We start from the raw sequence: 8,297 nt of genomic DNA on the forward strand, positions 1-8,297 counted from the left end.
TATCTTAATCTTGTTAGTCGAAACTCAGAGTGTAAATCAAGAGGAACCGTGTGACTTATTGTTGAAAATGAACAACCAAGAAAATATTAAGCACTCTTCTTATTTAGAAAACTCTAACTTTAAGTTTTTGCCTTTTTACAATGGTTTAAACTATAAAAAACACTTTGTTTTACTAGACACAATATTATCCCTTGGATCTAATAATGAATGGCTTGGATTGTTTCTTACATTTCCTACCCAACAAATGGTATCTACCATATCCAAACCCTACTAGGACATGCATGAAAGATGAACATTTCACCTATCAAAATGATCAATACAGGATTTCTTTTCCTAGAGAATCCGAGTCCAGTTCTTCACCCATTCGTGACCCATAGATAATGCCTCTCTTAGTGTCTCTGACAGTATGACTAAGAGTTTATTTGATATCAACAAAAATAAGCAAGAATGGATTAAACATCAATCTATTCAAATGACCGGTTAGAATAATTAATTTGAGTGACAGAACTACACCATGACTGTTTAGTGATAACCTAAAACACAAAGAATAAAAACAAAAACTTAAACAAACAAATAATGGAGACAGAATAACAATCAGATCAAGAAATGGTTAGTGATTTTAAGCTAACGTAAAAGAAAGGTTCACAATCATTATCATTGTTAGGCCATGTTTTGTATTTTTATGTCTTTTGTATTGTTTACGTGTATATGTTGTCATCTTTTGTATTAACTCATGTAATTGGGCCTAAGGCCACCTGTATTGCAAGCCCATTTGGGCCAATGTGAATATAATATGTGCATAAGACTTGCACTATAAATAGTGCAAGTTCCTCATGCACTACCAACCTTTTGCAAACCTTACCTTCTCAACCACTCCTACTTTCTTTCTACTACTTCCTTAGCCGAAAATAACAAACCTCAAACAAGATCCGAGATCTCGGTTCTTCTAGTGTGATTTCCGCTAGCACTAGAGAGATTGATCCAAGAATATTGTTGTTAGATCCGGTTTAGGGACCTACAATTGGTATCAGAGCTTTCGGCTCTACTAGATAAATTCTTGGATCACAACCTTGGATTTTGGTCTTGTTTGTGAATTTCATAGTATGTTCTTGAAAGATCGCATGTGACTATGGGTTTTTGACAACATCTAGTGTGTTTACGAGTTTGTGTGTGATTTGTATGTTTCACGGGTTGTGAAGTTGTGCTCAAAGTGTTATAATTGCATTCAAAAGGTTGTTAGGTGTACTTGCTACTGAAAACAGAAAAAGTGGGTGAAAAGGAAAGTACAAAACTTTCCAAAAAAATTGATTCGCATCGCACAAGTTTTAAATTGCATCGCATCTGAAAAATAATGGCATCGCATTGGAAAATCAAATCGCATCACATAGGAACTTTTGAATTGCATCAAATTTGAATTTTGAATAGCATCGCATTCAAAATCCTATCGCATCACATATTCAAAAAGTCTAATCTCATTGCATTTTATAACTAATCTCATCGCATGCTCATGCGATTAGTTTCATTCTAAAACAAATCGCATTTCTTGTGCGATTTGTTTGCAAAACTTTTCCAATCGCTTCCCATGTGATCCTATTCATTTGGACTTGTAGTTTTTGACTGTTGTGAAGAATATTTGCAACCTCGATCTGATTTGTACCATGGCTAGTGATTCTGAGCTGTTGAAGACTTGCCTTCTGTTTGAGAATGAGGCGGGAACGACCACTAAGACTCCCAAGTTATAACCTTATAAAGCAACTTCAATGATTTTAAATGGATATTCAAAAACTTTATCAAGTTGACAGATGTTGCTCTTTTGAGATCACTAGAAGTTGGTCCTCCTGTAGCTATGGTTATGACTATAACCGGACCCGAACCGAAACCTGTTGATGTATATGATGATAATGATAAGATGCTTATGTTTGAAGATTAAAGGGCTTTCTGTACCTTGACTGTATGTTTATCAAATGAAGTGACTAAAACATCAAGGGAGCATACAACTGCTAAAGGTCTATGGGATGCTCTTTTCAAGAAAATTAAAGGAAACGTTGAGATGCGGAACAGCCACAAAGCCATGTTTAAAGGAGAATTTAACATGTTCAATCATGTGCAAGGGGAGAGTGATGGGGATCTTATCAAAAGGTTTGAAAATTTTTTGGCAAGCATGAGAAGTGCAGAAGTTGTCATGGATAATAATAATAATAAAATAATACTTAAGCAGAACCCCTACCTTACACGGGTATTCGGACTTTATATGCTTAAGCTTGTACGAGCAGTACTTCTATTCTCTATCACGTACTGTGGCTTAAACCATCAGACCTCGGGGCTTGGCACGTACTACGAGAACCGACACACAAAACGTGGCTAAACGTGTGAACGTGATGTGTGATTGGTGTAAGGATGAAGGTATCGTAGACCTTCCTATTTATAGCAAATTTTATGTCCCTTCGGGTAGCGTGAAGGACAAAGGCTATGGTCGTTCGCACTGCGTGAACCGCCCTATTATTTGCTGAGTCATCAGTGGTTTTGCCACGTGCTACCACTTGTCCACACGTGTCCTACATGCATAGTTGCTACTTCGCGTAGCGTGAACTGAAGATGGTTGGATTCTTCACGTAGCGTGAAGCCCAGTCAATGTCGGTTTATGTACTTTGTCTTTTGCGCAGCGTGAAGACTTTAATCCTAATCCGTTTGCGTAGCGCGAAGGATCGAAATTCAGATTTTACTTTTAGTCTTTATACTTTCCAAAAATACTAAAGGCAGCTCTTAAGCGGCTTGCGACGATGCAAGCATGGTAAGTGCGCCATCAAAGCGCCACATTGCGCCCATCGCCCAATTCCGTGCCTGAGCCCATGTGCGTACTCTTCGGGTGCTTCGCACCCTCCGCTAGGACCACTGGGTGCATATTAGCACATATAAAAATATTACTATGGAAATTATTTATCTTAGAACTTCCAAGTTTTATAATTATCCAATGTGGGAGGAAACTTCTATTTCTATTTATACCCATGTGGAATGCTTCCACTTTCTTCCTTCTTTCCATGTGGGATAAACATTCTTATATCTTTATCATAAGTTGTTTTTATTTTCTTATCCCATTAATTATCTTTGGAATATTTTTAGCCCTTTATCTTTTTAAATTAGTCAAATTTGGACCGAAATTTTGGGGATGTTACAACAATTAAATCTCCAAAACTATTAATTTCATTATTCTAAAAATAGATAACAATATGGATGGATAACTCCAATATTTGAAAGAATGATGGACACGGACGATAATCGGTATTGTAAAAAGGTGAGAGGAAAAAACTACTGACGACGTCTATAACCGAATAACGCGATTAATACATTTTGACCTTTTTTAACACGACCCTAATAAGCTTATTCGGGTTTGGGCCAGATTAGGTTCGGGTATTTTGGACACCCATACCCTCAAGTAACTTAACTGAAGAGAAAAGTGATGATACGATTATCATAAAAAAGAAATTTCTAGCAACCTTGAGATGCTATGTAGATCCCCTAACGCCTGATCTAACATAACGAACGGATTTTGTTCATGATAAGCGATTGAGACGGGTGCTGTATAAACAAACGATCGAAAAATAATATCAAGATAATAAGGATAGTGAACAACTCTGTAGTCGGTAAAAGATTTATATAATAAACGACCGATCCCACCCAAGGTGAGATCCCCTTGGGTGGTTGATTACACCTTTAAAACACACACATAAAACTAACAAGTAAAGTCCTATTTGTAGCCAAATAACAAACATTCTAGAAGCTTTCTTCTCGTTGAAGCTAAACGCATGCACCGAAGCTCTCATCTTGGGTCCGGAATTCACGGCTACTTTAATTATTAGCTTACCATAAATATATTACGAGTTTCGCCATATTGATATCGCAAGTCACAAATTATTGGCCTTACAATCACCCCTTGACTTTTAATATCAAAACTTTGTCAAACCGTGTCCAACATCTTCACAAATTACCTGATAAACCGAAACCTCTTTGTTACAATTCACCCTCTACGTATGACCCACCTAATTTCATTCATGAAGGAGTTCTCGCTTCTTTATCAATTTCGGATCTTAAGCTATATAGGCATGAGATGAGCTCGAATATCTACATATTGATTTTGATTACCGGATTCAACGATCGAATGACAAAACTCATTATTTCCTTTTCAAATCAAAATCCAATTAGTTCGAAGTTGACCGATCGAATGCAACTTCCCTAATGTCTTGAAAAAATATAAATAATAAGTTCTGAACACTGGTTAAACTATGACAAAAACCCGATCAGTTTTTACTTTAGTTGGTCAACCCAAAAAACACTCCTTTATAAAAGCATTCCATATAACTAGCCCAAATTCTAAAACATTCAACTATATATATATATATATATGGCCCATTATAAATTATAAGAGTGCCCAACCCAAACGTATTCAGTTGGTCAATATCATGATTTGGGCCAAGATATTGTCCAACAACACTATAGCCTAACATGAAAGCATTACCTTGTTGGGTCTGGATTTCGTTTGACTACCTGGAGATTTCTTCATCTTTTGTTTTCTAATGGGAAATAAGCAAACCCTAGATTATTCGGCCTCCAAATGTATGACACCAAGGTCACCCGCGGGAAAATTGAATCCGGCAATCACCAGACGTACGTCAACGTCATACCACGAAGGCGTTCTTTTGAGGAGTTGTCCTCTCACCAATCACCCATCAAACTCCACTTTCTTCATCCTACCATAACCACCGGTGTTCACAGCCACCAATAACCACCGCCAAAAAAATGATCTCCGAAAAAACGAGCCATGACTCCTCAAACACCACTAGTTCGTCATTCCACTTCATCACTTTCAACTTTTAATCATCATCCAATTCTGGTAACATCACCACCGGCGGCCAGATTCACCATGCCACCGGGGATCTTCTTGCCGGAAAATTTAGTACGACTTGCCTTTATTATACAGCCTTGAGCCATCACCACTAAGCACCACCAATGACCTTTTGCCGGAAAAACCATATTACGGTGACCCGGCCACTCTCGCCAGAAAAAGTATTCTGGTCAATAACACCTCTTTCCTTCGTATTTAAAGTATAACAAGCATTGCTAAACACGAGTTGATTTACAATTTCATGATAATGAACAGATCTGACTTTTATCTGTATCGACACTTTCGAACACACCCACTGTTCTTCGTGTTTTGAACATAAACCCTAAGACGATTGATGTAACAAAAAGTTTACATCTTATTGCATCGAATTAACCTCATATTTCTACCGAACTCCATGCAAATTCATTGTTTTAGGTACTTATTTGAGTTATTTGTGAATTTGCAGGTCCGGGCGCCCGCCCGACAAAGAAAACACGAAAAGATGGCGTTTCGGAGGCAAAAATTGCATTCTACCAGACCTGCTCGACCGTGCATGCCCGTGCGGACGCCCGTGCAAGACCTGCACGACCGTGCCGATGACCGTGCCAGAACAGAGAAATCTAACTTTTTGGTCAGACTAAAGCAATGAGTTCACTTTCCACTTTTATGCACGACCGTGCATGAGCCCGTGCCAGACGTCCAGAAAGCATAAATACACCTCCATTACCTCCATTTCAAGTGTGGAGCCTTAGGAGAATTTTCTGAAATTGCTGGAAATTTGTTGTGTGTTTGTTAGAGAAAAATTCAAGGCTTCCATCTTGCATGATCATCCTTTCAAGTAGCAATCATCATTCATCTTAGTTTGTAATCTTTTGTTCTTGACAATGTTTTGTAAGATTACTTTGATTTTGGTTGTTGTATTAAGCCTTATGAACTAAATACTCTTGCTACTTAGATTATGTTGAAGCTTTTGCTTATGTGATATCTATCTATGCATGATTTTGGCAAGTTGGTGTTCTTTAAGTTTATGACATGTTCTTGAATAGAGTTTGATAATTGAATGGTTGTTTTAATTCCTAATCTTGTTAGTTTGATAGATGTTTAACCATAATATGTTGGAAAACTATGTGTTGAGCATTTGTTTAAGAACTTAGTTTGTGTATGCATACTTTGTTTATATCACTAAGTTAGGAATGACAAGTGGAAACTAACTTGGTTATGAATTCTAACAAGTGTGAAACCTATCACTTGATATTGGAAAATTATATGGTGATAACATGATTCTTTGAGTTGGTTGATGTTTGCTAGAGATTAAGGCCATAATCCTTAGTTTATATTTTGCTAATTTGAAAGATGTGTTTAACTAGTATTCTTGAACTTGTCTATTTTACATGATTTTAGGTGGTTAGTTTGTTGTTTTCATGCTAGCTTTCCTTTGATTATGAGATTAGGTAGTTTTAACAAACTTACTAATCTATGGTTATTAACTTGTTGAAAACCCATCATGATGTTTTGTTGCTAGTATTAGGATGCCTTGATTGGAATTTGATATTGGTGCTTAATAAATGAGGTTTGTCATTATCATTGTTATTTTGTCACTAAGTTTGAGTGGATGCATAGTCTAAGTAGCCTTATTTGGATTGATTGTTAGTCATATTTTACTTGCTTTGTTATTGTTATATGTTAATTTGTTAGTTTAAAAATCCAATTAGATTGTTTGTTCGGTTTAATTAATTACAAAGATTTAGTATCAAAAGTTAGCCGTGTTCGTGGATTGACACTCGGTTCTTATCGATACTTTGCTACAAACGATAGGTACACTTGCCTTTCGTGTGTGGTTTGGTTGTTGGTGAAAACCATTTTTAAAACCCTATTTGTGTGAAACTTTTATTCAAATTTTATATATATATATATATATATATATATATATATATATATATATATATATATATATATATATATTCACACACGTCAAGTTTTTGGCACGGTTGCCGGGGACACGGTGTTTTACTTTTGAAAACGATACGAGTAATTGATTTGCGTTGTTGATATTTTTGCTCTATGTTATTTTAGTCTATTTCATTTTTATTCGTCTTGTTTTATTTCTATTTTTATCTTTATTTTTAGTTATTTTTAGGGAGTTTTCTGTATCTTGTTTCGTTCCATTCCGCGTTTCCTCCGAGTGATGCATGTCCACCACACCCGGTCCTGATCTTGTTTCCCCCTTTTCTGAACCCGAGCGACATCTTAGAGAAGGTTTGAGGATGAGAGCATGAGAAATTGCCTAGGTCATTGAAAACGAAGTTGTGAAGGACAACGCGAATCACAAGGTTGAAGAAATGGCGGACACGAACAATCAAGGTCACATGGACGACTTCGCCAAGCCGTCACTTAATGGCTATGGCAGCGGTGTTAGGGAGCCTGAGATTACCGTGAGTTTCGAGATCAAGTCGAGTATTATTCATATGGTCGAAAATTCTGTTTCTTTCCATGGCCTCTCGAACGAGGACCCTCATTCTCATGTTGCGCATTTCCTTCGATTATGTGCGACATTCAAGATCTAGGGGTGTACGGACGATGCCGTGAGACTCTGACTTTTTCCGTTCTCACTTCGCGGGGCTGCCTTGGAGTGGTTAGAGGCACTCCCTTCCGGTTCCATCACCACTTGGGATCAATTGGTTGATTAGTTTCTTCTTCAGTACTTTCCACCTGATAAAATTGCTAGATATCGGTCAAAAATCACTAGTTTCCGTGTGGAAGATGATGAGTCACTGCATGCTGCATGGGAGAGGTTTAAGGGCTATTTAGAAAACGCCCTCATCACGGTTTGAGTCGCGGTCTTCAGTATCGTACGTTTTTTGATGCTTTATCCAGAGCACAGAAGCAGGCCGTTGATCAGGTTGCGGAAGGAGATTTCGGTAGGTGTACTCCCAATGAGGCATTGGATGTCTTGGAGCGAGCTGCTAAGAAGAGTTTTGCATATAATCCGCCTCATAGTATTCCTTCCACTAAGGGTGTTCTTCATGTCGATTCTAATGCCCTTGTTTCCGCCCAGTCGGAAGCCTTGACCAAAAGTTTGACCAGATGCAATCTGATCTGGTTAAGTCTAGCTCTCGTTGTGTGGTGTGTGACGGGAAACACCAGACCAGTCAGTGCCAGCAGGCCATGGTGGTGGAGGATGTTGACTTTGTGGGCCGCCAAAACAATGCCTACAGGAACTCCTATAACCCGGGATGGAGAAACCACCCAAATTTCAGCTGGAAAGATGGTGGTGGCAGTCAGAGTCAAAATCAAAAGCCACCGGGGTTTGATCGAAATCCAAATTACCAAAATCAACCCCAGAACCAATCTTACCAGCAAAAGCCTCAGTTTTAGGGTTCCAGCAGTAGTGGTCAGTCTAGTGGTGGTTCTAGTGTTG

General features: G+C 38.0%; 1 non-coding gene across 1 annotated transcript; it reads right to left on the reverse strand.

Moving 5' to 3' along the window:
* Positions 1-7,603: 7,603 nt before the first annotated feature.
* Positions 7,604-7,708, reverse strand: LOC143625341 (small nucleolar RNA R71). The gene has a single exon (XR_013152259.1). It is a non-coding gene; the product is annotated as a small nucleolar RNA R71 (small nucleolar RNA).
* Positions 7,709-8,297: the final 589 nt, after the last annotated feature.

The sequence above is a fragment of the Bidens hawaiensis genome, unplaced genomic scaffold (assembly GCF_021521415.1).
Source record: "Bidens hawaiensis isolate Kalapana, Puna unplaced genomic scaffold, B.hawaiensis_p1.1 tig00004101_1, whole genome shotgun sequence".
Lineage (NCBI taxonomy): Eukaryota > Viridiplantae > Streptophyta > Magnoliopsida > Asterales > Asteraceae > Bidens > Bidens hawaiensis.